The 25,974-nt window shown below is 39.2% G+C and overlaps 19 non-coding genes across 19 annotated transcripts; 12 read left to right on the top strand and 7 right to left on the bottom strand.

Moving 5' to 3' along the window:
* Positions 1-871: 871 nt before the first annotated feature.
* On the bottom strand, positions 872-944 carry trnar-acg. The gene has a single exon. It is a non-coding gene; the product is annotated as a tRNA-Arg (tRNA).
* Positions 945-1,306: 362 nt separating this feature from the next.
* On the bottom strand, positions 1,307-1,379 carry trnar-acg. The gene has a single exon. It is a non-coding gene; the product is annotated as a tRNA-Arg (tRNA).
* A 3,448-nt stretch (positions 1,380-4,827) lies between these two features.
* trnar-acg lies at positions 4,828-4,900 on the top strand. The gene has a single exon. It is a non-coding gene; the product is annotated as a tRNA-Arg (tRNA).
* Positions 4,901-5,261: 361 nt separating this feature from the next.
* On the top strand, positions 5,262-5,334 carry trnar-acg. The gene has a single exon. It is a non-coding gene; the product is annotated as a tRNA-Arg (tRNA).
* A 982-nt stretch (positions 5,335-6,316) lies between these two features.
* Positions 6,317-6,389, top strand: trnak-uuu. The gene has a single exon. It is a non-coding gene; the product is annotated as a tRNA-Lys (tRNA).
* A 1,371-nt stretch (positions 6,390-7,760) lies between these two features.
* On the top strand, positions 7,761-7,833 carry trnak-cuu. The gene has a single exon. It is a non-coding gene; the product is annotated as a tRNA-Lys (tRNA).
* A 554-nt stretch (positions 7,834-8,387) lies between these two features.
* On the top strand, positions 8,388-8,460 carry trnav-aac. Its single transcript has one exon. It is a non-coding gene; the product is annotated as a tRNA-Val (tRNA).
* Positions 8,461-9,517: 1,057 nt separating this feature from the next.
* Positions 9,518-9,589, bottom strand: trnag-ucc. The gene has a single exon. It is a non-coding gene; the product is annotated as a tRNA-Gly (tRNA).
* A 1,323-nt stretch (positions 9,590-10,912) lies between these two features.
* On the bottom strand, positions 10,913-10,983 carry trnag-gcc. Its single transcript has one exon. It is a non-coding gene; the product is annotated as a tRNA-Gly (tRNA).
* Positions 10,984-11,487: 504 nt separating this feature from the next.
* On the top strand, positions 11,488-11,560 carry trnak-cuu. The gene has a single exon. It is a non-coding gene; the product is annotated as a tRNA-Lys (tRNA).
* A 664-nt stretch (positions 11,561-12,224) lies between these two features.
* On the top strand, positions 12,225-12,297 carry trnav-aac. Its single transcript has one exon. It is a non-coding gene; the product is annotated as a tRNA-Val (tRNA).
* Positions 12,298-14,623: 2,326 nt separating this feature from the next.
* On the top strand, positions 14,624-14,696 carry trnar-acg. Its single transcript has one exon. It is a non-coding gene; the product is annotated as a tRNA-Arg (tRNA).
* Positions 14,697-15,057: 361 nt separating this feature from the next.
* On the top strand, positions 15,058-15,130 carry trnar-acg. Its single transcript has one exon. It is a non-coding gene; the product is annotated as a tRNA-Arg (tRNA).
* A 977-nt stretch (positions 15,131-16,107) lies between these two features.
* trnak-uuu lies at positions 16,108-16,180 on the top strand. Its single transcript has one exon. It is a non-coding gene; the product is annotated as a tRNA-Lys (tRNA).
* Positions 16,181-17,846: 1,666 nt separating this feature from the next.
* On the bottom strand, positions 17,847-17,918 carry trnag-ucc. Its single transcript has one exon. It is a non-coding gene; the product is annotated as a tRNA-Gly (tRNA).
* Positions 17,919-22,473: 4,555 nt separating this feature from the next.
* On the bottom strand, positions 22,474-22,544 carry trnag-gcc. The gene has a single exon. It is a non-coding gene; the product is annotated as a tRNA-Gly (tRNA).
* Positions 22,545-23,056: 512 nt separating this feature from the next.
* On the top strand, positions 23,057-23,129 carry trnak-cuu. The gene has a single exon. It is a non-coding gene; the product is annotated as a tRNA-Lys (tRNA).
* A 676-nt stretch (positions 23,130-23,805) lies between these two features.
* Positions 23,806-23,878, top strand: trnav-aac. Its single transcript has one exon. It is a non-coding gene; the product is annotated as a tRNA-Val (tRNA).
* Positions 23,879-24,534: 656 nt separating this feature from the next.
* trnag-ucc lies at positions 24,535-24,606 on the bottom strand. The gene has a single exon. It is a non-coding gene; the product is annotated as a tRNA-Gly (tRNA).
* Positions 24,607-25,974: the final 1,368 nt, after the last annotated feature.

Genomic DNA, 25,974 nt, shown 5'->3' with positions numbered 1-25,974 from the left:
TACAGGTGGGACTTCTAGATCCTCTTATTGCTTTCCCACGGCAATGAAGAGAATTGCGATTGGTAAAACATATGCGTCACTTCGGCTTTCTGAAGTTGTGTGACTAATCTCTTCATCTACCATTGCCCTAATCTATTTTTGGGCTGAAATCTATCCCATGTGCATAGTGGCAGGTAAAGACAAATGGCTGGTTTGGAAGCTAAAAAACTCTGCCAAAGCTAATGCAGAGCATCAAAGCTCTCTCCAAAAAAACCCACTTTGTTTTGATTTAATAATTGCTTTACTTACGCACCACTAAAAGCAAAGTTTAGGAGCTATAGTTCAATTCTAATCAGAGTACTATCTGTATGGGGATAATCTGAATGGATTAAATTGAACCTAGTCCTTTCTTGGTTAAGAGGACTTGTAGCTCGAGCTTTAATTAACTGAAGCTGAATATTTAGCAACACATCTCTACAACTCATTTACTTCTTATTGCTGTATCTACAATGTCACATGGCTTGTGCTTAATATATTCATTTTGGAAAAGCTCCAATATACTCATTACTGACTTGTTACGTCTCCTTGTTTCTGCAGATGTTCACATACGACTTTCAGTCCTTTTGCAGACACTCAAAGGGGGAGGAATACAGCACCAGATCCCACCCACCTTTACCCAAAATGGTTTGCTCCACCTCTTTTTTTTCCAGATTAGAGCAGTCTGTGAATTTAAAGAGTGTCAGTTATTCAGCAAGACTCTTCTATCAGGTAAGTGTAGTGTTTGTACAACTTACTCACTTACACAATATATAAAAGCTTATAACAATTAGCTTAGTGAAGTTATTATTACTGAGAATTTAGAAGTATTTATCTTTAAAAAAAAAAAAAGATCCGAGCCAGGTAGGAGTCGAACCTACAATCTTCTGATCCGTAGTCAGACGCGTTATCCATTGCGCCACTGGCCCACTTATGGTTAAGTTGTAAATGCATAGAAATTACTTGGTTTCAGCTAAACCTAAATAATAAATTTTTATTAACATTTATTAACATTGCTTATCAGTCAGTGTCCTATTGGGCTCCCAGTAATCTCGGGGTCTGCTTCCTTTATAATTATATTCCCTCATTAAAGGACCAGCAGGAACAAAAATGATAAAGAATCATTGATCTGATATATAATCTATATTAAATATGACTCTTCTATCAGGTAAGTGTAGTGTTTGCATAGCTAACTCACTTAGATGATATATAAAAAGCCATAACAATTATCTTAGTGAAGTTATTATTACCAAGATTTTATATGTAAGGATGATACAACTTTAAAAAAATCCGAGCCAGGTAGGAGTCGAACCTACAATCTTCTGATCCGTAGTCAGACGCGTTATCCATTGCGCCACTGGCCCACTCATGGTTAAAGATTACTTGGCTCCACCTAAACCTAAATAATACATTTTTATTAACATTTATTAAAATTGCTTATCAGTCACTGTCCTACTGGGCTCCAAGTAGAGGGTCTGCTTCCTTTATAATTATATCCCCTTATTAAAGGACCAGCAGGAACAAAAATGGAAAAAATCATTGATCGGATATATAATCTATATCAAACATGACTCTTCTATCCGGTAAGTGTAGTGTTTGCATAGCTAACTCACTTAGATGATTTAGAAAAGCTCATAACAATTGGCTCAGTGAAATTATTATTGCCAAGAATTTAGATTTAAGGGTGATACATCTTTCAAAAATAAACGAGCCAGGAAGGAGTCGAACCTACAATCTTCTGATCCGTAGTCAGACGCGTTATCCATTGAGCCACTGGCCCACTTATAGTAAAGTACTAAAGTTTAAAAAGATGCCGTGACCCGGATTCGGGTATAAAACTATAGCATCCATTTATTAAAGTTTGACAAACAGTGATAATGACTTAAACCAGAAAAGAAAGTCTGAAAACCCATTATCCAGAAAGCTCTAAATTATGGGGAGACCATCTCCCATAGACTCCATTAAATAGGGGTCACTGACCCCATCTGAAAAAAAATTCTCTGCAAAGCAACAAATTTATAGTTATTGCTACTTTTTATTACTCATCTTTCTATTCAGGCCTCTCCTATTCATAATCCAGTCTCTTATTCAATTCAATGCATAGTTGCTAGGTTAATTTGCATCGTAGCAACCCTATTACTGAAATTGAAAGCTGGAGAGCTGCTGAATGAAAAGCTAAATAACTTAAATAACTCAAAAACCACAAATAATAAAAAATTAAAAACCAATTACATATTGCCAGCAAAATATATACAGAGTAATATGCACCCTAGAGTTCACGATTAGTGACAAGAAAATCAAGTAATCACAATGTGAACAGTAGCCAAAAAAAAGCTGCCAGCTATGCAAAGACAGACCACTGCAGCACAAGCAAGGCAGAGACAAGAGAAAAATAGATAAAATAAATAAATCAATAAAACTACAAAACTCAACTAAAAACACAACAAAATCACTGACAATGTGATAAAACAATGATTATGATGTGTATCACTAGCAAAATAAATATAAAGCAAGCAATAAAAAGGAAGAGAAAAAAATAATAAATATAATTCAAGAATAAGCAAAACCAGTAAATGAACAGCTAAAAATACACAGAAACTCCAATGAAATATATCAATTCAATAATATACAAAAATAACCAATCAAACTTAGTGATTTGTGTGCAAAACAGTCAAGTAAACATTTTTTATGACAAAAGGCTGAAAATAGAAAATAAAGGCAAAGTAAAAAATATTTTATGTGTGCAGACTTGCAAAAGGTGTGTGTATGTATGTGTGTATGTATGTGTGTATGTGTGTGTGTGTGTATGTATGTGTGTATGTATGTGTGTATGTGTGTGTGTGTGTATGTATGTATGTGTGTATGTGTGTATGTATGTGTACGTGTATGCAAGCTGGAAAAATTTGAAAAACTACAAAAACAGTAACAGTAGGCAGAAACAGTAAGTGTGTAATATAGTAACATTGTAAGTTAGGTTAAAAAAAGACACACGTCCATCAAGTTCAACCTTTTAACTTTTTTTAAAGGAGACATATACACATATACTTTTTTTAAAGGAAACGTAGGATGAATGAAAAAACCCAAATTGTTTTGCAGGCAATTATAAGTAATATATAGTGTTGCTTTTACATGGTGCTAAAAATTAATATTATCTTTAACAATCGCCCCTTGATTTGAGCTCCCTATAGATGTTCTCTGGTCTCTGTTTGTGTTTCAAATGAGGGGTGGGTGTGTCCTAACGGTCCCTGCCAGAAGCACAGTAGGAGGGGGACAGCCAATCACAGCCCTGCAGTCACACAAGCACAGACAGGCTTCTGTTCCCTATCAGGTCCTGCTAGCTGCTGATTGGTTCCTGTCCTCCAGTGCACTGAGCTGAGAGCCGCCGGCTCCCCTGCACAGCCTTGGAATTCAGGGAACAGGAAGTGGAAGAAAAGGGAGGGATAATTAGGGTTTTTTGCAGAAATATTCAATAAATTAGCCTGAAACACAACTTTTTAAGCACAATTCTTCTATATCTAAATGAGTATAACGCACTGGTACATTCTTATTTTTTACACAATATGTGTCCTTTAACCTGTCTAATGGCTAGTTGATCCGGCGAAACGGCGAAAAATTTGCGAAACGGCGCCGGCATCTCGTTTTTGACGCCGGCGCCCGTTTTTGACGCCGGCGCCCATTTTTTCTACGCCGGCGCCGGTTTTTGCCGTCGGCGCCCGTTTTTGGCGCGAATTTTCGCGGGCGTTTCTCAAATTTATTCGCTGGTGGCGAAACGCGCAAATTTGCCGCAAATTCGCGCCTGGCGAATAAATTCGCCCATCACTACTCTGCAATAAAGGAGTATAGGCTTCTTGTTTCCCAGACAGGAAATTTGAGTAGTCAGGTGAGTAACATGAATAGATTTCCCCATGCAAATATATTATTTAGGACGGCTCAGGCCCGGACTGTGGGTTCTGGCAAATGCCAGAGGGGCTGCTATAAGATCCCATAGAAAGTCAGTATTTAGTGGGCTGGTGGGGGCTGTTTGGGCCTCTATGTGGGCTGATTGGGCATCTATGTTCCTGAAATGCCAGGGCCTATTTTAATTCTCAGTCCGGACCTGGTTGGGCTGCATTCTGCTCCAAATGACTGCAACAAGGCTATTGAGCATAAAGTGAGACAGGCTTTTAGAGTTTGCTAGACAAGACATTAGAGTAGTCAGGTGGGTAGCATGAAATAAATTCTCACATACAAGCTGCAATAACATTTACTTATATTATAGTAATGTAAAACGTTTGTTTCCAAATATTCAATTGAAATAAGAATTAGGAAGAAACTTGCCAAGCAGTGTTCAGCTGCAACTCTCCTTTATTAAAGAGAGAGACACAACCCCCTATATGTAATAAAAAAGCTCTAAGTTTGACCAGGAACAATAACACATAGCAACCAATAAGATGTTTGCCAATAATTTCTACTTGCTGATTGGTCGCTGCTCCTGGGCAAACTTAGTACCTTTTAACATAATCCCCTGTGTCATTTACCAGGTTAGCGCTCCTTTATATCAGAACACCACACATTAATAATAAAAGTCAATTCCCAGGTTTATTTAAATATTCACAAGATATTTTCAGGGTTAACAGTATTAATCAGTCATTACTATGAAATCCGTGCGTCTTCATTTTTGGTCCTTTAATAAGGGGTGTAATTAAAAAGGAAGCCAATCCCGAGATAACTGGGAGCCCAGTGGGACACTGACTGATAAGCAATTTTCAATAAGAATTAATTAACATGTATTATTTAGGTTTAGGTGGAGCCACGTAATCTTTAACCATGAGTGGGCCAGTGGCGCAATGGATAACGCGTCTGACTACGGATCAGAAGATTGTAGGTTCGACTCCTACCTGGCTCGGATTTTTTAAAGTTGTATCATCCTTACATATAAAATCTTGGTAATAATAACTTCACTAAGATAATTGTAATGGCTTTTTATATATCATCTTAGTGAGTTAGCTATGCAAACACTACACTTACCTGATAGAAGAGTCATATTTAATATAGATTATACATCAGATCAATGATTGTTTTTCATTTTTGTTCCTGCTGGTCCTTTAATGAGGGAATATAATTATAAAGGAAGCAGACCCCGAGATTACTGGGAGCCCAATAGGACACCGACTGATAAGTAATTTTAATAAATGTTAATAAAAATTTATTATTTAGGTTTAGCTGAAACCAAGAAATTTCTATGCAATTAAGACTTAACTATAAGTGGGCCAGTGGCGCAATGGATAACGCATCTGACTACGGATCAGAAGATTGTAGGTTCGACTCCTACCTGGCTCGATTTTTTTTTTTAAAGATGTATAATCCTTACATCTAAATTCTCAGTAATAATAACTTCACTAAGCTAATTCTTATAAGCTTTTATATATTGTGTAAGTGAATAAGTTGTACAAACACTACACTTACCTGATAGAAGAGTCTTGCTGAATAACTGTAACTCTTAAATTCACAGACTGCTCTAATCTGAAAAAAAAGAGGTGGAGCAAACCATTTTGGGTAAAGGTGGGTGGGATCTGTTGCTGTATTCCTCCCCCTTTGAGTGTCTGCAAAAGGACTGAAAGTCGTATGTGAACATCTGCAGAAACAAGGAGACGTAACAAGTCAGAAATGACTATATTGGAGCTTTTCCAAAATGAATATATTAAGCACAAGCCATGTGACATTGTAGATACAGCAATAAGAAGTTAATGAGTTGTAGAGATGTGTTGCTAAATATTCAGCTTCAGCTAATTAAAGCTCGAGCTACAAGTCCTCTTAACCAAGATTAGGTTCAATTTAATACATTCCGATTATCCTCATACAGATAGTACTCTGGTTAGAATTGAACTATAGCACCTAAACTTTGCTTTTAGTGGTGCCTAAGTAAAGTAATTATTAAATCAAAACAAAGTGGGTTTTTTTTGGAGAGAGCTTTGCTGCTCTGCATTAGCTTTGCCAGAGTTTTTTAGCTTCCAAACCAGCCATTTGTCTTTACCTGCCACTATGCACATGGGATAGATTTCAGCCCAAAAATAGATTAGGGCAATGGTAGATGAAGAGATTAGTCGCACAACTTCAGAAAGCCGAAGTGACGCATATGTTTTACCAATCGCAATTCTCTTCATTGCCGTGGGAAAGCAATTAGAGGATCTAGAAGTCCCACCTGTATGTCTTCCTACACTAAAACCCCCCACTAATCTTTTTACAGTACACATAGAACAGAAATGAATGCAATCAGTATTCTCTACCATCCTAGTACACAATCATATCTTGTAACTTCAGAGCCCAGATAGCTCAGTCGGTAGAGCATCAGACTTTTAATCTGAGGGTCCAGGGTTCAAGTCCCTGTTCGGGCGCTCAATTTTCTGCCCTGTTTAAGTATAACATTACTCCCCATTGTATAGAACTTCAATTGATGACTGAAACACATTAATTAATGGTGTCTCTGATTATTTCTATTGGTGCGGTTTTATGTAGACACAAACATGTAGTTGTGTTAGAGTGTGTACACTGTGGGGCACATTTACTTAGTTCGAGTGAAGGAATAGAATAAAAAATAAAAAGCAATGACAATATATTGTCATTCCTTTAAAACACTTTTTTGGTTTTACTGTTCCTTAAAAGAACACAGGAAGGGTGGGGTTATGACTGCAATAACTCCTTTAAGCAGGGGCTGGGTGCAAATGGATAATGTATTTGAAGGATCAGATGACTGCTGGATCAACCTATGTCTTGCAGAAAGTTTTTTGCACCTCTTAAATGACAGTATTTTCCACCTGTACTTTTTGCATAGTTTTATTTTATTTTGTAATTAAATATCTAATTTGCTATTTCTTACACTAAACAAAGCAACATTGATTACTCTTTAATTGTAACCAATAGCAAACAAGAAGCAATTTGCTATAATCAGTCAGATTTTACAGCATTGCAAACCATCCGAGTCACTGTACCCTTTAACTTTTCATTAGTGCCCATTTGCCAGGGGATGCATTGTTATGTAGAGGCTGCATAATCTCATAAAACTGTTATTTAAATGGGAATTATTGTGAAAAAAATTGATATAAATTATTTTGCTTCTTACTACCCTGTTTCAGCACAATAATGGTCTGGGCACAAAGCAATATTCATACAGAATGGGTTTGCTGAGATGGGAGTGGAACAAAAACTGATGTTGGGGATCAGTCCTGATCAGAGACTGATTCTTGAGATTGGGAGAGTGAAGAGTAACTTAATTCATACACAATGTTTAATTTTCAAATGTGAGTATTAGCCTATATTGAATGATTTCACAGTGAATTCATAGTAAGCAGTCCAATAAGGAAACTAGCCTACTGCTAAAGGGTAACTAGAACACCTTTTCATTCATTCATTCATTCATTGAGCCTCTGGCTTCTTCATCTATGGCCCCTTCTGTAGGGTTGGTCACTACAATGTACTTTGCTCTGGATTATGGTGCAGTGATTTTACGCAAATAACTATTCCCCCCATACCTCCCAACTGTCCCATTTTTCATGGTACAATTCCAATTTTGACAGCTCAACCTGCAGTCCCGGGTATGTTACTGAAATGTCCTGACTTTTCTAATCTGACTGACTCTGGGCCAAGGAACACATATTGATGCAAAATAGCATAGTCATATATTGTTTTTAAATTATAAAAAAGTTTTTCTGAATATCAATATAGTAGTTACTATACACTGCATTCTTTTGTATTAGCTCCACAGACAGGCCCGGCTAGCTCAGTCGGTAGAGCATGAGACTCTTAATCTCAGGGTCGTGGGTTCGAGCCCCACGTTGGGCGTGTAATTTTCTCCCCCCTTATATAAATATAAGTGGACTGTCGGATGGGAACGCCAAACGTTGCATCTTCACCCAACAGTCATGTCGCGTCGGATGCATGCAGTTTGTAGATGAGATATTTCTATTACTTATACATTATATTCGGTGCATCCATCTTGTCGCATGCACTTCCTCTTGCATCAGATCTTAAGACATTGCACCTTGGAGTTCAGCCCTATGTGATGTTGTCTCCTAAAAATATTGTTAGTATTCTGTTCTATGGAAAGTATTACTTAAATATTATATTTTTTAATGAAAGAATTTATATTTCTATGTTTAACAAACAACTATTTCTTATGTAACCGTAACCAACAGTGCTTTCTGCCTAGAAGGTGACAAAATGAAACATCTTATTAAACCTATTAAAAAACCTACCTATTAAACTACCTATTATCTACCTATTAAAAAACAATAATTTTTTTCAGTGCTAATGTAAATAAATATTGTATGAAATTAGCCATTCAAATACTCTACTTTATCATGAAGAGCAGATTTCTAAACCCTGTCATGCATGAAGTTTCTGTAGTGTAGTGGTTATCACGTTCGCCTAACACGCGAAAGGTCCCTGGTTCGAGACTGGGCAGAAACAATCCCTTTTGTTGGTACACATTGAAAATGTGTACCATTAGCCTTGAAAAACGGCCTACCACTTCTAGCATGGAACTTTATGTTTCATTTTATACTGGATACAAATAGAGACTTGAATGTTCAAAAAAGTAAACTTGCAACTGTCAAGATTTTAAGACTTCTATGTCAACCATACTCGTTATTTTTGGTTTATGTGTTTTTACTTGAGAAATGCAAACATTTTCTTTTACACCTATTGTTATTTAAAGGTTAAACCGAAACTGAAAGCTCCAGGTACTCTTTGTGTATAAGAACTATAACCCAAGCATTCCATAATATCTAAAGTAGTGCCAAATTCTGGAAGCTATAGTTATATTACATGAAGAGTGCTAGAAGTTGCTATGTGGTATTAATTCAATGTTCCACATTTCCATAGTTAATAAAATTGCCTATATTTTGCACCTTCAAAACAAAAAACAGCGATGTGGCAATGGCGGAGCTCATCCCATGCACGCCAGCTCCTTCTGACCGGCTACTACATCAATCCTCTGTTACCGCTGCGGAGTGCTGATCAAAGCATTCTTGGAGTCTGGTAAGGTTAATATCAATGTGTCGGCTTTATTTATGCGCTTTTAAAATTACAAAGGAGGGGATTTACATCTAACGCGTTTCGTGTCAAAAGACTTGACACTTCGTTGATGAAGTGTCAAGTCTTTTGACACGAAACGCGTTAGATGTAAATCCCCTACTTTGTAATTTTAAAAGCACATAAATAAAGCCGACATATTGATATTAACCTTACCAGACTCCAAGAATGCTTTGTTCAGTGCTCCGCAGCAGAAGTTTGATATATTTTGCACCTTGCAGACAATTGTAATGCACATCACTAGGTGAGATCTTTCACGTTGGGGCAATTTTTGTGGCACGTGTTTAATTTCACTTATTTTTCTATCTATGGTGTTCAATGGTTAATATAGATTTACCATACAATGCAAAACAAATATATAGTATGAAATGAAACATAAGAACTTAATGTATTGACTAGAAATGGAACCCAAGCAGGAAACTAAAATGTCTTCTGCGTTGGCCGGGAATCGAACCCGGGTCAACTGCTTGGAAGGCAGCTATGCTCACCACTATACCACCAACGCCAGATGTTCACAATAATCCTATAGATTAGTTTGCTACCATCTTACTTGCATCCTTACTCTGCCTTTCTCAAATAAAGAAACAGTTAAGCCAAAGAAGATAAGTACTATATGTACAATGTATGGTCTTCCTTGTGTAGCAGCACTGCCACAAACATAATTCAGTTCCAATTCTGTATCATCTAAACCAGTGCAGAATTCTGTCATGTTTTAACACAAGGAGTAACGCTGATTCTGATTCTGCCTGAGGCGGCTCCTGCAATGCCCCCCCCTTGCCGGCTTACCTATAGGAAGGGGAGGCAGGAACACTAGTGCAGAAAGTACAATTGCACTCTCTCACAATAGTAAAGCTGAATTTCTGGTTTAAAAACAAACCAGAAATTTGGCTCTTAAAGGTACCACAAGCGGCTTTTTGCCACCCCTGGAAACCTCTCTGGTGCTGCTGCCTGAGGAGAGTTGCCCCTGACAAGGAGTGTCCAAAGTTGTTGGTATGGTGTCTATTTTCATTAATGCTGTTGTGTGCTTCAAAAGAGTGAAAAGTTTAGGGAGATGGGAGTTGTAGTTTTACAGCACCAGGAAAAAGGAAAATTGTTTCATACTTACCATAATTTTCTTTTCCTGGTCATCCCTATGGCAGCATACCCACCCTAGCTTGTTTGTGCTTAGTACTAAGATGAGGGGAGTTGGAGGAGGAGGTACTTATGGGTATGGGAGGCATGTTGTTTTCTTCTGCTCATCCAACAGGGAGAGAGCATACCCAAAGGTTATTATTATGCTGCCAGGGATGACCAGGAAAACACATTAGGCCATTAGGCCACTGTGAGAACATGCATTTATTCAACTTTTAGTGCTGTGTCCATTAAAGGAGAATTCAACCCTCTAGGCACAAAAACCCTCCCCTGCGTAGGCCTCCTCTCTCCTCCCCCCCAGCCTACCTTCCCCCGGGCAAATGCCTCTAACTTGTTACTTACCCCTCCTTCTAGGTCTTCTCCAGATGAGTTCATGGCAGCCATCTTCTCCCGAGCGCTCTTCTTACTGGATTCAGCAGCGTTTGGTAGCGCATGTGCAGTATGAGGCATTTACCAGTAAGGATCTACTGCGCATGTGCTGAAAGTCATGAAGTTTCCGAAAAAAGAAATCAGAAACTTCGTGACTTTTGGGGTCATGCACAGTTGGAGGCATTTGCCGGTATGGAGCTACTGCTCATTCGCCCAAAAGTCATGAAGTTTCTTATTTCATGAACCAATGTTCATCTTTTAATGACTTGAAACCTAAATGGAAGGGCAACTTACAGACAAAAAATATAGAATGTTAAAAAAGACTGCATGCATTGGCCGGGAATCGAACCCGGGCCTCCCGCGTGGCAGGCGAGAATTCTACCACTGAACCACCAATGCTCACATATATGATGCCATCTATAATCTCTACTATTACTATTCTCCCTCTATACTTCCTCCCTCGGCAAATTTGTATGGTTTCCACTACCACCTCTATGCTGACAATACTCAGATCTATCTCTCATCTCCTGATCTCAACCCAGAACTCCTAACTCGCGTCTCCTCCTGCCTGTCCGCTATCTCTACCTGGATGTCGCAACGCTACCTTAAATTAAACCTCTCTAAAGCTGAAATGGTTCTCTTTCATCCAACTAACACCAGTAACATCCCGGAAGTATCCATCATAGTTAACAATTCCACTATCACCCCCTCTCCCCAGGCCCGGTGCCTTGGGGTTATCCTAGATTCTGCCCTGTCATTCACTCCTCATATCCAGTCACTTATTAAATCATGTCACTTCCACCTAAGGAACAAATCCAAAATACAATCATTTATCACCCAAGATGCTGCCAAAATTCTTATTCACTCTCTCGTCATATCACTGCATCTTGCTTCCACAGACAGGCCCGGCTAGCTCAGTCGGTAGAGCATGAGACTCTTAATCTCAGGGTCGTGGGTTCGAGCCCCACGTTGGGCGTGTCATTTTCTCCCCACTTATATAAATATAGTGGGAATATCTCAACCACAAACTGCATGCATCTGACATGGCACGACTGTTGGATGTCAACGGCGCACATTGCATCTTAACCCGACAGTCGTGTCAGATACATGTAGTTTATAGGTGCGATATTTCTATTACTCACATTATATTCGGTGCATGCGCGTCGGATCTGAAGACATTGTGCCGTGGAGTTCAGCCATAAGTGATGTCTCGCACAAGCATTGTTAGCATGCAGTTTGTAGTTGCAATATTTCTATTACTTATTCGTGCATCCATCTTGTCGCATGCACTTCCTCTCAGTGCATCAGATATTAAGACATTGCGACTTGGAGGTCAGTCCTAAGTGAATAAGCATTGTTAGCATTCTGTTCCATGGAAAGTAATACTTATATATTATATTGATTAATGAAAGAATTTATATTTCTATGTTTAACAAACAACTATTTCTTATGTAAATGTAAAAAACAGGGCATTTCTGCCTAGAAGGTGACAAAATGAAACATCTTCTATTGTGATAGTGGAAACCTATTAAAAAACAATAAGAAATTTTCAGTGCTTTCTAAATAAATAAATTTTGTATGAACATTCAAATACACTGTTTATCATGAAGAGCAGATTTGTAAAAATTGTCATGCAAGAAGTTTCTGTAGTGTAGTGGTTATCACGTTCGCCTAACACGCGAAAGGTCCCCGGTTCGAGACCGGGCAGAAACAGTTCTTTTTGTTGTTGGCATTGAGGTACACATTGTTATCCTTGAAAAACGGCCTATCACTTCTAGCATGAAACTTTATGCTTTAGTTTAAACTGGATACAAATAGAGACTTGAATGTTCAAAAAACTAAACTTGCAACTGTCAAGATTTTAAGACTTCTATGTCAACCATACTCGTTATTTTTGGTTTATAAGTGTTTTACTTGAGAAATGCAAACATTTTCTTTTACACCTATTGTTATTCAAAGGTTAAACCGAAACTGAAAGCTCCAGGTACTCTTCGCGTATAAGAACTATAACCCAAGTAGTCCATAATATCTAAAGTAGTACCAAATTCTGGAAGCTATAGTTAGACTACATGAAGAGTGCTAGGAGTTGCTATGCCGTATCAATTCAATGTTCCACATTTCCATAGTCAATTATATTGCCTATTTTTGCACCTTGCAGACAATTGTCATGCACATTACTAGGTGAGACCTTTCATGTTGGGGCGATTTTTGTGGCACGTGTTTAATTTCACTTATTTTTCTATCTGTGGTGTTCAATACTTAAAAACAGATTAACCATACAATGCATAACAAATACATAGTATAAAATGAAACATAAGAACTTTATGTATTGGCTAGAAATGGAACCCAAGCAGGAAACTAAAACAGTTACTGCATTGGCCGGGAATCGAACCCAGGTCAATTGCATGGAAGGCAGCTATGCTCACCACTATACCACCAACGACAGATGCACACAGTAATCCTATAGATCAGTTTGCTACCATCTTGCTTGCATCTCCGCTCCGCCTTTCTCAAATATCCTCAATTTTTTTTAATAAAGCCAAAGAAGATAAGCACCATATGTACAATGTATGGTCTTCCTTGTGTACCAGCACTGCCACAAACATAATTCAGTTCCAGTTCTGTAGCATCTAAACTAGTTCAGAATTCTGTCATGTTTTCATTTTGCTACATAAGGAGCAGCGCCAATTCTGTTCTGCCTAAGGCAGCTCCTGCAATGCTGTCCCCCCCTTGCCGGCTTACCTATAGGAAGGGGAGGCAGGAACACTAGTGCAAAAAGCATAATTGCACTCTCAACAGAGTGAAAAGTTTATGGAGATGGGAGATGTAGTTTTGCAGCACCAGGAAAACACATTAGGCCATTAGGCCACTGGGGCATGTGAACTGCATTTATTCAACTTTTAGTGCTATTTCCATTAAAGGAGAATTCAACCCCCTAGGCGCAAAATCCCTCCCCCTTCCCCTGCATAGCCCCCCCAGCCTCCCTCCCCCCTGGCAAATGCCTCTAACTTGTTACTTACTCCTCTTTCTAGGTCCTCTCCAGCAGAGATCACAGCAGCCATCTTCTCCCGAGCGCTCTTCTTCATGGATTCAGCAGTGTTTGGTGGCGCATGTGCAGTATGAGGCATTCACAGGGGAGAGGGGGATTTTTGTGCCTAGGGGTTGAGTCAGATGCCAGAGGGGCTGCTATAAGATCCCATAGAAAGTCAGTATTTAGTGGGCTGGTGGGGGCTGTTTGGGCCTCTATGTGGGCTGATTGGGCATCTATGTTCCTGAAATGCCAGGGCCTATTTTAATTCTCAGTCCGGACCTGGTTGGGCTGCATTCTGCTCCAAATGACTGCAACAAGGCTATTGAGCATAAAGTGAGACAGGCTTTTAGAGTTTGCTAGACAAGACATTAGAGTAGTCAGGTGGGTAGCATGAAATAAATTCTCACATACAAGCTGCAATAACATTTACTTATATTATAGTAATGTAAAACGTTTGTTTCCAAATATTCAATTGAAATAAGAATTAGGAAGAAACTTGCCAAGCAGTGTTCAGCTGCAACTCTCCTTTATTAAAGAGAGAGACACAACCCCCTATATGTAATAAAAAAGCTCTAAGTTTGACCAGGAACAATAACACATAGCAACCAATAAGATGTTTGCCAATAATTTCTACTTGCTGATTGGTCGCTGCTCCTGGGCAAACTTAGTACCTTTTAACATAATCCCGTGTCATTTACCAGGTTAGCTCTCCTTTATATCAGAACACCACACATTAATAATAAAAGTCAATTCCCAGGTTTATTTAAATATTCACAAGATATTTTCAGGGTTAACAGTATTAATCAGACATTACTATGAAATCCGTGCGTCTTCATTTTTGGTCCTTTAATAAGGGGTGTAATTAAAAAGGAAGCCAATCCCGAGATAACTGGAAGCCCAGTGGGACACTGACTGATAAGCAATTTTCAATAAGTATTAATTAACATGTATTATTTAGGTTTAGGTGGAGCCAAGTAATTTCTATGCCATTAATCTAAAACCATGAGTGGGCCAGTGGCGCAATGGATAACGTGTCTGACTACGGATTAGAAGATTGTAGGTTCGACTCCTACCTGGCTCGTAGTTTTTAAAGTTGTATCATCCTTACATATAAAATCTTGGTAATAATAACTTCACTAAGATAATTGTAATGGCTTTTTATATATCATCTAAGTGAGTTAGCTATGCAAACACTACACTTACCTGATAGAAGAGTCATATTTAATATAGATTATATATCAGATTAATGATTGTTTTTCATTTTTGTTCCTGCTGGTCCTTTAATGAGGGAATATAATTATAAAGGAAGCAGACCCCGAGATTACTGGGAGCCCAATAGGACACTGACTAATAAGCAATTTTAATAAATGTTAATAAAAATTTATTATTTAGGTTTAGCTGAAACCAAGTAATTTCTATGCATTTAAGATTTAACCATAAGTGGGCCAGTGGCGCAATGGATAACGCGTCTGACTACGGATCAGAAGATTGTAGGTTCGACTCCTACCTGGCTCGATTTTTTTTTTTTAAAGATTTATCAGCCTTGTATCTAAATTTTCAGTAATAATAACTTCACTAAGCTAATTGTTATAAGCTTTTATAAATTGTGTAAGTGAATAAGTTGTACAAACACTACACTTACCTGATAGAAGAGTCTTGCTGAATAACTGGAACTCTTTAAATTCATAGACTGCTCTAATCTGAAAAAAAAGAGGTGGAGCAAACCATTTTGGGTAAAGGTGGGTGGGATCTGTTGCTGTATTCCTCCCCCTTTGAGTGTCTGCAAAAGGACTGAATGTGAACATCTGCAGAAACAAGGAGACGTAACAAGTCAGAAATGACTATATTGGAGCTTTTCCAAAATGAATATATTAAGCACAAGCCATGTGACATTGTAGATACAGCAATAAGAAGTAAATGAGTTGTAGAGATGTGTTGCTAAATATTCAGCTTCAGCTAATTAAAGTTCGAGCTACAAGTCCTCTTAACCAAGATTAGGTTCAATTTAATACATTCCGATTATCCTCATACAGACGGTACTCTGGTTAGAATTGAACTATAGCTCCTAAACTTTGCTTTTAGTGGTGCCTAAGTAAAGTAATTATTAAATCAAAACAAAGTGGGTTTTTTTTGGAGAGAGCTTTGCTGCTCTGCATTAGCTTTGCCAGAGTTTTTTAGCTTCCAAACCAGCCATTTGTCTTTACCTGCCACTATGCACATGGGATAGATTTCAGCCCAAAAATAGATTAGGGCAATGGTAGATGAAGAGATTAGTCGCACAACTTCAGAAAGCCGAAGTGACGCATATGTTTTACCAATCGCAATTCTCTTCATTGCCATGGGAAAGCAATTAGAGGATCTAGAAGTCCCACCTGTATGTCTTCCTACATTAGAACCCCCCACTAATCTTTTTACAGTACACATAGAACAGAAATGAATGCAATCAGTATTCTCTACCATCCTAGCTCACAATCATTTCTTGTGACTTCAGAGCCCGGATAGCTCAGTCGGTAGAGCATCAGACTTTTAATCTGAGGGTCCAGGGTTCAAGTCCCTGTTCGGGCGCTCAATTTTTTGCCCTGTTTAAGTATAACATTTCTCCCCATTGTATAGTACTTCAATTGATGACTGAAACACATTAATTAATGGTGTCTCTGATTATTTCTATTGGTGCGGTTTTATGTAGACACAAACATGTAGTTGTGTTAGAGCAGGGGTCCCCAACCTTTTTTTACTCGTGAGCCACATTTGAATGTAAAAAAGAGTTGGAGAGCAACACAAGCATGAAAAATTCCATGGGGATGTCAATTAAGGGTTGTTGTTGGCTGTTTGGTAGTCCCTTCATGGACTGGTAGCCTACAGGAGGCTCTATTTGGCAGAACACCTGGTTTCTATGCAACCAAAACTTGCCTTGAAGCTGGGAATTCAAAAATAAGCACCTGCTTTGAGGCCACTGGGAGCAACATCCAAGGGGTCGGTGAGCAACATGTTGCTCGCGAGCTACTGGTTGGGGACCACTGTGTTAGAGTGTGTACCTGTGGGGCTCATTTACTTAGTTCGAGTGAAGAAATAGAATAAAATTAAAAAGGATTGACAATAGATTGTCATTCCTTTAAAACACTTTTTTACTTTTACTGTTCCTTAAAAGAACACAGGAAGGGTGGGGATATGACTGCAATGACACCTTTAAGCAGGGGCTGGTGGTGCAAATGGATAATGTATTTGAAGGATCAGATGACTGCTGGATCAACCTATGTCTTGCAGAAAGTTTTTTGCACCTCTTAAATGACAGTATTTTCCACCTGTACTTTTTGCATAGTTTTATTTTATTTTGTAATTAAATATCTAATTTGCTATTTCTTACACTAAACAAAGCAACATCGATTACTCTTTAATAGTAACCAATAGCAAACAAGAAGCAATTTGCTATAATCAGTCAGATTTTACAGCATTGCAAACCATCCGAGTCACTGTACCCTTTAACTTTTCATTAGTGCCCTTTTGCCAGGGGATGCATTGTTATGTAGAGGCTGCATAATCTCATAAAACTGTTATTTAAAGGGGATTTACATCTAACGTGTTTCGTGTCAAAAGACTTGACACTTCATTTATGCGCTTTTAAAATTACAAAGGAGGGGATTTACATCTAACGCTTTCGTGTCAACAGACTTGACACTTCATTGATGAAGTGTCAAGTCTTTTGACACGAAACGCGTTAGATGTAAATCCCCTCCTTTCAGCGCCGGATTTCACTTCTGGCCGCCCCTAGGCTGCGCGGTCCGACCAGGCGGCTGCGTGGTCCTAGCGCCCACCTTCCCAGTGCACCGGCGAAAAAACGCCGGCACAGCTGGTGCCCTAGGCCGGTCCTATGCGGCCTTGCCACAAATCCGGCCCTGCCTCCGTTGCAATTTTTAAAGCACATAATTAAAGCCGACACATTGATATTAACCTTACCAGACTCCAAGAATGCTTTGATCAGTGCTCCGCAGCAGAAGTTTGATATATTTTGCACCTTGCAGACAATTGTAATGCACATCACTAGGTGAGATCTTTCACGTTGGGGCAATTTTTGTGGCACGTGTTTAATTTCACTTATTTTTCTATCTATGGTGTTCAATGCTTAATGTAGATTAACCATACAATGCAAAACAAATATATAGTATGAAATGAAACATAAGAACTTACTGTATTGGCTAGAAATGGAACCCAATCAGGAAACTAAAATGGCTACTGCGTTGGCCGGGAATCGAACCCGGGTCAACTGCTTGGAAGGCAGCTATGCTCACCACTATACCACCAACGCCAGATGTTCACAATAATCCTATAGATTAGTTTGCTACCATCTTGCTTGCATCCTCACTCTGCCTTTCTCAAATAAAAAAAACAGTTAAGCCAAAGAAGATAAGTACTATATGTACAATGTATGGTCTTCCTTGTGTAGCAGCACTGCCACAAACATAATTCAGTTCCAATTCTGTATCATCTAAACCAGTGCAGAATTCTGTCATGTTTTAACACAAGGAGCAGCGCTGATTCTGATTCTGCCTGAGGCGGCTCCTGCAATGCCCCCCCCCCCCCTTGTCGGCTTACCTATAGGAAGGGGAGGCAGGAACACTAGTGCAGAAAGTACAATTGCACTCTCTCACAATAGTAAAGCTGAATTTCTGGTTTAAAAACAAACCAGAAATTCGGCTCTTAAAGGTACCACAAGCGGCTTTTTGCCACCCCTGGAAACCTCTCTGGTGCTGCTGCCTGAGGAGAGTTGCTCAACTTGCCTCATTAGCGGAGCGCCCCTGACAAGGAGTGTCCAAAGTTGTTGGTATGGTGTCTATTTTCATTAATGCTGTTGTGTGCTTCAAAAGAGTGAAAAGTTTAGGGAGATGGGAGTTGTAGTTTTACAGCACCAGGAAAAAGGAAAATTGTTTCATACTTACCATAATTTTCTTTTCCTGGTCATCCCTATGGCAGCATACCCACCCTAGCTTGTTTGTGCTTAGTACTAAGACGAGGGGAGTTGGAGGAGGAGGTACTTATGGGTATGGGAGGCATGTTGTTTTCTTCTGCTCATCCAACAGGGAGAGAGCATACCCAAAGGTTATTATTATGCTGCCAGGGATGACCAGGAAAACACATTAGGCCATTAGGCCACTGTGAGAACATGCATTTATTCAACTTTTAGTGCTGTGTCCATTAAAGGAGAATTCAACCCTCTAGGCACAAAAACCCTCCCCTGCGTAGGCCTCCTCTCTCCTCCCCCCCAGCCTACCTTCCCCCCGGGCAAATGCCTCTAACTTGTTACTTACCCCTCTTTCTAGGTCTTCTCCAGCCGAGTTCATGACAGCCATCTTCTCCCGAGCGCTCTTCTTCCTGGATTCAGCAGTGTTTGGTGGCGCATGTGCAGTATGAGGCATTTACCAGTAAGGATCCACTGCGCATGTGCTGAAAGTCATGAAGTTTCCGAAAAAAGAAATCAGAAACTTCGTGACTTTTGCAGTCATGCACAGTTGGAGGCATTTGCCGGTATGGAGCTACTGCTCATTCACCCAAAAGTCATGAAGTTTTTGATTTCATGAACCAATGTTCATCTTTTAATTACTTGAAACCTAAATGGAAGGGCAACTTACAGACACAAAATATAGAATACCACTGAACCACCAATGCTCACATATATGATGCCATCTATAATCTCTACTATTACTATTCTCCCTCTATACTTCCTCCCTCTGCAAATTTGTATGGTTTCCACTACCACCTCTATGCTGACAATACTCAGATCTATCTCTCATCTCCTGATCTCAACCCAGAACTCCTAACTCGCGTCTCCTCCTGCCTGTCCGCTATCTCTACCTGGATGTTGCAACGCTACCTTAAATTAAACCTCTCTAAAGCTGAAATGGTTCTCTTTCCTCCAACTAACACCAGTAACATCCCGGAAGTATCCATCATAGCTAACAATTCCACTATCACCCCCTCTCCCCAGGCCCGGTGCCTTGGGGTTATCCTAGATTCTGCCCTGTCATTCACTCCTCATATCCAGTCACTTATTAAATCATGTCACTTCCACCTAAGGAACATATAGAGCTTGCAACCTAAATGCAAGGGTAACTTACAGACACAAAGAAGGGGATATTAAAGAGATACTGACACCAGGAAATCAACATGACCTACAGTATATGTAATTTTTAATGTACTTTTATATTTTTAAAAGTAGTTTTTTGGTTTCAGTATCCCTTTAAAGGGGAACTCCGGTATCCAAACTATAATTTGATAACGACGCCCACATAACACAGAAACCCCTAATATGCCCATCACAGTTACCGGTTTCTTCAAAAAGTATAAATAAATGCCATTTTCTATGCTGTAATCCAGCTGTTTAACAGTTCTTCTCTTTCTGCATCATTTGAAATCCTGGCAGGGAAGGAGGGACTAAACACTGATGTTACAAATTGTAACAACTTCTCCACAACTTACAGACCCCATGCAGGAACTACATAACCCACAATGCATTGCACTGGGATGTTCCTTTCCTTATTGAAATCACATGTGAAGGTAATTGTGGGGTTTGGAGGATGCAGGCTGAGGACAGATGGCTGTTGAACTTGCATTCTGGTTGGAGATAACAGTAGTTTTTTTAAAAAAAAATGCTCCCCGCCAGTGCTTACGCTACCCTTACACCGGGAGCTCCCAGTGCGAGCAGCCATGTCCGGTCACTCACATGCGCATAATGAAAATGTTCCACAAATTCCTCATTATGTGCATGCGTGTGACGTCACATGCTCGTTATGTGGGGGACCCTGGCCCTGTAGAACAAACAGGGGGTTATTAAAATAATAAATACAGGTGAATTATAATAAATCTGAGTTATTGAATATTAACTTATCAAACTCAAGAATACAACACCTTAAATCCAGTTTTCCTCTTAAATGGATAGAGTTAAATATAAAATACCTGGGAATTAGAATAAGGGCTGACTTAGGGAAATTGTATCAGGATAACTATCTCCCTTTAATGGGCGCCCTTCAAAAATTAATAGACACTTGGGATAAACTTAGACTTTCATGGTTTGGGAAAATCCAGGCTATAAAAATGGTGTTTATGCCTGAACTTCTTTATTACATTCAAGCATTGCCGATAATGATCCCAACCTCCTTTTTCAAATCAATCAAATTAATGATCTCTAGATTCATTTGGGGAAAAAAGAACCCAAGGTTAAAACACTCCACTTTAATAGCATCCAAAGAAAAAGGGGGTTTGGGATTACCTGATTCATATTTATATTATATAGCCACCCACTTAGCCAGGATATTAGATTGGTCTACGGGTAAAACAAATAAAGACTGGTGCACTCTGGAATACCACATGAATGGTTATCCTTTAACTAATAATTTATGGACAGAAAAGGGAAATATTCCCAAATTAGCAAGTGACCACCCCTTAGTGGGAGCTACACTTAAAGTGTGGCATAAAAATAAAATACGATTCGGACTAACACAAACCCCGTATGTATTACAAACATTAATGTTTAATCCAGAGTTTACCCCAAGTTTGGAAAGAGGCTCATTTACTAGATGGGGGAAAATTGGACCTAAGGATACATTAATAAAAGACTTAATGGAAAATGGGAAGATGATTTCCTTAACAAAGATACAAAATAGATGGGGTAACCACCCAAGAGATCTATGGGGATATACTCAGGTGCACGGATACCTCCAGTCGAAATTATCGGACAATTGGGATAGACCGGAAACATGCTGGGAAATGTTACTCTCATCTACAAGAGACATGGATAAGCCGCTCTCCAAACTATATAAACTTTTAGTGGATACTCTGGCTGTAGGCCCAGAACTGCAACGTGAGGAATGGGCAGAGGAATTAAATATAGACATAACGGACACTACATGGAAAGACATTATTAAATCCACATTTCAGATATCTAAAGCAGCCAAAGCTAGGGAGTCAGCGTATAAATTGTTAACTCGATGGCATTACACGCCGATGAAGGTAAAAAAACTATACCCAAATAGTTCGGGAACTTGCTGGAGATGTAATATAGGAGAGGGGAATCATACCCATGTATGGCTAACATGTCCAGCTTTACAGGTATACTGGGAAGAAGTTCTCCAGACTATAAAGGAGGTAACGTCTTTTGAGATAAGATCGAACTGGCCCCAGTTAATTTTACTGAACATAAATTCAGACATGAAGACAATAATAAAAGACCCACTTACCTTACACTTATTGCAGTCCGCTAAAGTCATAATACCATTAAAATGGAAGTCAACTGAAATCCCCACGAGTAGGGAATGGTTAGCTAAGGTTGAAGAAGTAAGACAAATGGAGGAAATCACATATCTTACTAATAATCAAAGTCACAAGTTTTGGTCAATATGGCATCCATGGGTAAACTTTATAAAGTCAACGAACTAAAATATACAGGACACTTATTATTTTACGCAGTAAGGAGGAACTATACGGGACAGGACTTGTTACTATAGTGATGAAATAGATAAAACTGCTATAAAATATAAAAAAATATGGATATGCCTGCAACAATTAATAAACATACTCGGAGCCAAACCTCCCCCCTTCTACCCCCCCCATTTTGTCCTTTTTTTTTTTCCTGTACCCCTCCCCTTAATAAACCTTTTCTTTTTTCTGTACCCCAAAATATTTAAATAAAGAATTGTTAAAAAAAAAAAATAATAAATACAAAACAAGTACAAAGTACAGTTACAATAAAGTTTAAGAGCTTACTGCCAAAGAGGCAAGAAGATGTAGCTCTATGTCTCCACAGAGCTTGCAACCTAAATGGAAGGGTAATTTACAGACACAAAATACAGGATATTAAAAAACACTGATGCATTGGCCGGGAATCGAACCCGGGCCTCCCGCGTGGCAGGCGAGAATTCTACCACTGAACCACCAATGCTCACATATATGATGCTATCTTTAATCTCTACTATTTCTATTCTCCCTCTATACTTCCTCCCTCGGCAAATATGTATGGTTTCCACTACCACCTCTATGCTGACAATACTCCGATCTATCTCTCATCTCCTGATCTCAACCCAGAACTCCTAACTCGCGTCTCCTCCTGCCTGTCCGCTATCTCTACCTGGATGTCGCAACGCTACCTTAATTTAAACCTCTCTAAAACCGAAATGGTTCTCTTTCCTCCAACTAACACCAGTAACATCCCGGAAGTATCCATCATAGCTAAGAATTCCACTATCACCCCCTCTCCCCAGGCCCGGTGCCTTGGGGTTATCCTAGATTCTGCCCTGTCATTCACTCCTCATATCCAGTCACTTATTAAATCATGTCACTTCCACCTAAGGAACATATCCAAAAAACAATCATTTATCACCCAAGATGCTGCCAAAATTCTTATTCACTCTCTCGTCATATCACTGCATTCTTTTGAATTGCTTCCACAGACAGGCCCGGCTAGCTCAGTCGGTGGAGCATGAGACTCTTAATCTCAGGGTCGTGGGTTTGAGCCCCACGTTGGGCGTGTAATTTTCTCCCCACTTATATAAATATAGTGGAAATATCTCACCCACAAACTGCATGCATCTGACATGACACGACTGTTGGATGTCAACGGCGCACATTGCATCTTAACCCGACAGTCGTGTCAGATACATGCAGTTTATAGGTGCGATATTTCTATTACTTACATTATATTCGGTGCATGCGCGTCGGATCTGAAGACATTGTGCCTTGGAGTTCAGCCATAAGTGATGTCTCGCAAAAGCATTTTTAGCATTCTGTTAGCATGCAGTTTGTAGTTGCAATATTTCTATTACTTATTCGTGCATCCATCTTGTCGCATGCACTTCCTCTCAGTGCATCAGATATTAAGACATTGCGACTTGGAGGTCAGTCCTAAGTGAATAAGCATTGTTAGCATTCTGTTCCATGGAAAGTAATACTTATATATTATATTGATTAATGAAAGAATTTATATTTCTATGTTTAACAAACAACTATTTCTTATGTAACTGTAAAAAACAGTGCATTTCTGCCTAGAAGGTGACAAAATGAAACATCTTCTATTGTGATAGTGGAAACCTATTAAAAAACAATAAGAAATTTTCAGTGCTTTCTAAATAAATAAATATTATATGAACATTCAAATACTCTGCTTTATCATGAAGAGCAGATTTGTAAAATATGCCATGCACAAAGTTTCTGTAGTGTAGTGGTTATCACGTTCGCCTAACACGCGAAAGTTCCCAGGTTCGAGACCGGGCAGAAACAGTTTGTTTTGTTGTTGGCCTTGAAGTACACATTGTTATCCTTGAAAAACGGCCTATCACTTTTAGCATGAAACTTTATGTTTTAGTTTAAACTGGATACAAATAGAGACTTGAATGTTCAAAAAACTAAACTTGCAACTGTCAAGATTTTAAGACTTCTAAGCCAACCATACTCATTATTTTTGGTTTATAAGTGTTTTACTTGAGAAATGCAAACATTTTCTTTTACACCTATTGTTATTCAAAGGTTAAACTGAAACTGAAAGCTCCAGGTACTCTTCGTGTATAAGAACTATAACCCAAGCATTCCATAATATCTAAAGTAGTACCAAATTCTGGAAGCTATAGTTAGACTACATGAAGAGTGCTAGGAGTTGCCATGCGGTATCAATTCAATGTTCCACATTTCCATAGTCAATTATATTGCCTATTTTTGCACCTTGCAGACAATTGTAATGCACATCACTAGGTGAGATCTTTCATGTTGCAGCGATTTTTGTGGCACGTGTTTAATTTCACTTATTTTTCTATCTATGGTGTTCAATACTTAAAACAGATTAACCATACAATGCATAACAAATACATAGTATAAAATGAAACATAAGAACTTACTGTTTGGCTAGAAATGGAACCCAAGCAGGAAACTAAAACAATTACTGCGTTGGCCGGGAATCGAACCCGGGTCAACTGCTTGGAAGGCAGCTATGCTCACCACTATACCACCAACGCCAGATGCACGCAGTAATCCTATAGATCAGTTTGCTACCATCTTGCTTGCATCTTCGCTCAAATATCTCAATTTTTTTTTATAAAGCCAAAGAAGATAAGCACCATATGTACAATGTATGGTCTTCCTTGTGTACCAGCACTGCCACAAACATAATTCAGTTCCAGTTCTGTACCATCTAAACTAGTTCAGAATTCTGTCATGTTTTCATTTTGCTACATAAGGAGCAGCGCCAATTCTGTTCTGCCTGAGGCGGCTCCTGCAATGCTGTCCCCCCCCTTGCCGCTTACCTATAGGAAGGGGAGGCAGGAACACTAGTGCAGAAAGCATAATTGCACTCTCAACAGAGTGAAAAGTTTATGGAGATGGGAGATGTAGTTTTGCAGCACCAGGAAAACACATTAGGCCATTAGGCCAATGGAGCATGTGAACATGCATTTATTCAACTTTTAGTGCTGTTTCCATTAAAGGAGAATTCAACCCCTAGGCGCAAAATCCCTCCCCCTTCCCCTGCATAGCCCCCCCAGCCTCCCTCCCCCCGGGCAAATGCCTCTAACTTATTACTTACCCCTCTTTCTAGGTCCTTTCCAGCGGAGATCACGGCAGCCATCTTCTCCCGAGCGCTCTTCTTCCTGGATTCAGTAGCATTTGGTGGTGCATGTGCAGTGTGAGGCATTCACAGGGGAGAGGGGGATTTTTGTGTCTAGGGGTTGAATCTCCTTTATAGTACAAAGACCCTAGAAAACCCAACTGTCAGTTCAGTAGCCCCAGTTTTGGTTTAACCCTTGAACAAAAATAGTGTAAAAAGACTTGTACATTTTTAAATAAAGTTGACCATTTTTCAAAAAAATTGTAATTTATATGATCTTTTACATAACAATATCTTACCAGCAGTTTAAAATAAAACAAAAATTATTTTATTATTTTACTGGTTTAGGCTGGTAAACTAGGTTAAATGGCGTAGATAAAAATATACACAATATCTCATACATGCTGTACTGTATTAACTAAATGAGAGCTGCATATTACCTCTCATTTTTGGCCCTTTATGCTTTAACTGCTGTTATTTTCTCAGTGAGAACCCCAATAGTTAATGTCCTTAATTTTCAGTCATAGTTCTTTTGACATTTAAAAAGTGTATTAGATAAACATGACAGTTTTCAAATGGGCCTGGCTGAGGGCAGCAGAATTTCAGGGACAGCATTCCTGCCCTGGCGCATCCAAATACAAGCACTGGAGACTAGTGAAAATTCGCCGGCGTCAAAAAAAAATGGATGCCGAAATCCGTTTTCTTGGACGCCAGCACATTTTCACCGGCAAATGTGTGCCGTCCAAAAAACAGATGCTGGTGTCAAAAACGGATGCTGGCA

The sequence above is a fragment of the Xenopus laevis genome, chromosome 3L (assembly GCF_017654675.1).
Source record: "Xenopus laevis strain J_2021 chromosome 3L, Xenopus_laevis_v10.1, whole genome shotgun sequence".
NCBI lineage: Eukaryota > Metazoa > Chordata > Amphibia > Anura > Pipidae > Xenopus > Xenopus laevis.
Note: the sequence above shows the minus strand (reverse complement) of the source record. Positions and strands in the feature narration are given on the sequence as shown.